The sequence below is a fragment of the Octodon degus genome, unplaced genomic scaffold, assembly GCF_000260255.1.
Source record: "Octodon degus isolate 3935 unplaced genomic scaffold, OctDeg1.0 scaffold00211, whole genome shotgun sequence".
NCBI lineage: Eukaryota > Metazoa > Chordata > Mammalia > Rodentia > Octodontidae > Octodon > Octodon degus.
Window position 1 is genome coordinate 2,578,237 of NW_004524787.1, and position 4,915 is coordinate 2,583,151.

The following is a 4,915-nucleotide window of genomic DNA, read 5'->3' on the forward strand; positions in this document are numbered from 1 at the left end:
AAATCTAAAATTTTCTAACAGTGAGGACAACTAAAGGAAGCTAAGAATCTCCAAGATTAAAATTCCCAACTCCAGACACACATAATCATGTATACACCACTTCCATTTAGTGATGGACTGTTGCTGTGCATGTCCACTTTTATGACTGAATGAATTTTTTATATTAATTTTATTGAGAAAGAAGTAGCAATGAGACAGGTTCAAAACAGGTTAGTAGGACAGTTACAATAATTAATACACTGCATATTGTTGTCTTTGTAGTAGTTATTCATAGTACAAGATACAGACACGATATCTTGTCTAAATACTACTAGTTCAAAACTTTCTTCTCCATGAATGCATCTGATCTCATCTGATCTCAGAAGCTAAGCAGGGTAGGGCCTGGTTAGTACTTGGATGGGAGACCGCCTGGGAATACCAGGTGCTGTAGGCTTTTGCCCTCCTCCCTTAGGGGACTTAATGGATTAGATGATACTCATCTCATGATAGGCAACTCAGGTTGCATAGTGAGGAGGCGGGCTATGGTCAAGGATTTAGTTTCCACTGAGGCCTATTAGCAGGCCAAGACTTGCAGAAGATGGCAGAGCCTTGCCCCAAAATCTTAAAGTCTTCCACTGTGATTCATGTATGGGTACTTGCCAGACTCTATCCAGCATCTCTACTTGCCACTGATACTTCAAGTACCATTAGAACTAGTGGATTATATAGCTCTAGTGACAGAGAAGCCTACACAACAGCTTGGACCTTATTGCAGAGCCTTTTCTTGTTCTGGGCCTCACTCAAAACTAGCTGTTTTCTGAGTCCTTCAGCAAATGGGCTTGAGTGAAGCAGTGAAGTGAGGAATATGTTGCCTTTCAAAATCCTAATAGGTTCAGTAGGCATTGTGCATTTTTGTTTATTCAGGGAGCCAGAAGCAGCAATTTACTTTTGACCACAGAATGGATATCTCTATATGCTCCACACAACTGGACTCTTAAAAATTTCAGTGAGGTAGAAGGACCTTCAACTTTAGTTGGGTTTATTTTCCATTCTCTGGCTCACAAATGCTTTATGATCAAGTTCAGAGTAGATGCTACACCGTGCTAACTAGGACCAGTCAGCATAATACCATGAATGTGATAGACCAGTGTAAAAGCCTGTGGGAGAGAAAGATGATCAAGATGCCTGTGAACTAAGTTATGACAGGATTGATAAGTTAATATGACAATGAAGGGTTTTGCTGACCTTGCCATCTGAAAACAAATTGTTTCTAGTAATCCTTATGGATAGGTATGAAAAATAATTAACTTGTCTAAACATAGCAAGGAACAGGAGATCTAGTAATCTGCTCAAGCAGGGAAAACACTTCTTACACAGTCAGATGTAATTGGTATCACCATTCGGTTCAGTTTATGGTAATCCAGCATCATTCTCCAAGACCTATCCATCTCCTGAAAAGGCCCACATGGAAGAATTAAATGTAGATATAGTGGGAACCACTACTTCTGCTTCCTATCTTTTTTTTTTTTTTTTTTGGAACCGGGGATTGAACACAGGCCCTTGCGCTTGCCCCGGAAGCACTTATTCCACTGAGCCATCTCCCTGGCCCCTCTGCTTCCTATCAAGTATGATTGACAGTGTAACTAATATCTGTAATATTTCCGTGGATATGATATTTAATATGTACTATTTTAGCAGGTAAAGGCAACTCCACTTGGCTTTTCCAACCATAATACTCCTGACACTACAGGTTAAGAAACAAATGTGAGGATTCTTCCAAGTACTAAGTATATCATTACCAATTATGCATTTGGGAACAGAGAAAATTACTAAAGGTGAATTCAAGGACCTACTGGGAACACTGTTACTTCCTGCTAGCCATCAGCATGAGCCCTACTGCCTAAACACTATTTCATTTATTTATGTTTGAAAAATCCATAAACATTTTTGTTTGCAATCTTATTTCTTTTTTGTTTTAGGTCAAGTTTGAATGTTATAGTACTTTAATTGAAAAACTTTTGTCGTTTTTTCTTGTAAATTTTCTTTACTTGTAAGTATCATCTTGTCCTTCAGTCCTGTACCTTAAAATAAGAAATACATTTTTGACAGAGGCTTAATATTTTAACAAAAGAGTGTGGACATTTTTATTTTAAAATTTAGGCAAAATACACTGTAAAACGGTATGTTTGCTTATTTGTATCACACAGCAATATAGTTTTTCCTGGAGGAATTTGTTTTGTTTTTGTTTTCTTGTTGTTGAAAAGACTTTGCTTACATTTAGATAAAATTTTTCTATAAAAAAAATTCAAAGATCCCATTCTCAGTACCATGTAAGTTAGTGATACTACAACTAGGTTCTCTTTTTAAAAAGTGATTAATGTATTTTATAAATTACCTTTTCACATTTGCAAAATCTGTTTCTACTAACGTTATTTTTACTAATGCATGAATAGAATAATTGATTTGGGCTTAAAAATAAAAGCCAGTAAGTTGAAAGGTCTGAAATATGTACGCCAGTAAAATCATCCAATTAACAATTGGTAAAGAATATCTTAAAATTGTTTTTAATCTCTGTGTAGATGGCAATTTGTAGGTTTTTACATGTTGTTAATTAAGGGCATACAATTTTACACTCTAAAAGTATAATTGCTGAACTCAGGGGTGGGTGGACTTCAAAAATATGTCTGCGGTAGAAATAACTTGAAGAAAAAAAATTAATACCTTGGCCAGCCACCAAATTGTGCACACTGTTCCTACTGCTAATTAGCAGCTAATGCTTTTTACAAAATTATACACTTTTTTTGTGTTAGCTAGACACACATGTCTCCACAGTGGTCTGTGTCAATTTTGTTAACCTGTTTAACCTTGAAAGAAAATCTTGGAAATATTATTAGTTTTTAACTGCCTTTAATATGAAAATTGCAGCAGTAAATTGTATTTTCATATTTTACATAACTGCTCAAAACTACTGATTAACTTGATATTTTTCTGGGGTGTGGGTAGGAGGCAATCTCTCTCCATATTGCTGGTCCTCTTCGTAAATTCCTTTTATAAAGAAATGACCCATGACATTCACCAAAGGAATTGATATACCAGGTCAAAGATTTAACAGTGCTGTACTATGGATTAATAGATCATAGAAAGCCTCATTTGAGTTTTTTTGTAATAAGTGTTTTTTAACATACTTCTCTAAATACAGATATCATAAAAGTGTAGGAAAATAGAATTAAAATCAAAAAAATTTCGGTATATTTTATGGTTTAAAGAGAAAAAGTACCAACCATTCAAAACTCATAATCAAAAAAAATCATAAATCAGATTACATTTAGGAGATGCTGAAAACTCTTTTGCACTTAAACTTATTTATATGTAAAGTACATTATTGAAAATCATAAAGCATTGCTCTGCAGAGGGCAATGGCTTCATGATAAAATATTTCTCTGTAATGTGTTGTTGAAAGACAACTAGAATACCAAGAAATGTATATAGGAATATGCTACTTCCCTCTTCCCTGCATTCCCTTTATGGGGCACTAGGCATACAGAATTATGCTTTTTTACTTAAAAGATATATTCATATTCTCATTCTTTCTCTCTCCCTCCCTCCCTCCCCATCTCTTTCTCTCCCCCCTTTTTTTCTGTCTTTATTTGTTTCTTTCTTTGTTTCTTTCTTTCTTTGTTTCTTTCTTTCTTTGTTTCTTTCTTTCTTTGTTTCTTTCATTCTTTATTTGTTTCTTTCTTTCTTTTAGGCCATTCTTATTTGCCAAATTCTGTTAAGACAGTGACTCATTCAGTTCCTTATTTTATACATGTTTAGATCATGAACTTGGTGCCCTTGCAAAAAATTTCGGTCAAGTAGGAATTAATGATACAAGTTCTAAAGAGAAAGATGGAGTTTTTAAACAAATTTTTAAAAATGAGTTTTGTGTATTTTTGTTTTGTTTTGTTTTGTTTTGTTTTGTTTTTGGTGGAACCGGGGATTGAACTCAGATCCTTGCGTATGCCAGGCAAGCACTTATCCTACTGGGCTATCTCCCCGGCCCCCTGAGCCATCTCTCTGGCCCCAGAATTAATACTTCTTAATAACTTACTAAAGAACTTGTAATTCCTCCTTTAAGTAAGCAGGGGAATAATATATTTTTAATCCCCAGAAGAAAATGCTGTAAATAGCTTTTTTTTTTCTATCAGGACTTGAACTCAGGACCTTGTGCTTGCCAGGCAGGTGCTGTGTGACTGAGCTTTGTCCCTGGTCCTTGAAAATAGCTTTTATATAGTCAGTAATTCAACTGGAAAAGTCTTAATTCTTATTGTTTTGATTGGGTAAATATTTGTCATAAAGTAACTAAAGTAGTTTAAACTTGTTACCTTCTGAATTTTAAATGTATATATCTCACTAAATACCTATAATGGATAATTTTGTCAGATTTTAAATAGGTATCTAGTGACTAGTACTTAATTTTTCCCAGATTGCATCAAAGATAAATTGATAATGGAAATGAGTAGTGATATGAAACTGATATGTAAACTGATATTGTTTCTGGTAATCAAGTCTTATGTTTAAAAAGCCTATTGTTTTTGAGAATTGAGATATTTCAAACTTGTGGAGACTTTCTAAAAATAGAAGAGGTGGTACTGTGTATTCAAAAGAAAAAAACCTTTTTTTAAGTAAAGAATTCAATGCCACAAAAGAAAAGATTCCCAATTGAGGGCCAGTCAAATAACTCAGCAGATTAAGTGCCTGCAAGCAGACTCAGGGGCCAGGGGTTTGATCCCAGGGCTTGCCATGCTGGCCTCGCCCCGGGGGGCACTGAGATGGCAATTGAGACTAGGCATGGTGGTGAATGCCTATAATGCCAGCACCTGGGAGGCTGTAAACAGGCAGATCACTATGAGTCTGATCTAGTAGTGAGACCCTGAACACCCTGTATATCTTTCCC

At 35.3% G+C, this 4,915-nt stretch overlaps 1 pseudogene; it reads left to right on the plus strand.

The window, feature by feature from the left end:
• Positions 1–314: 314 nt before the first annotated feature.
• Positions 315–433, plus strand: LOC111813679 (annotated as a pseudogene).
• Positions 434–4,915: the final 4,482 nt, after the last annotated feature.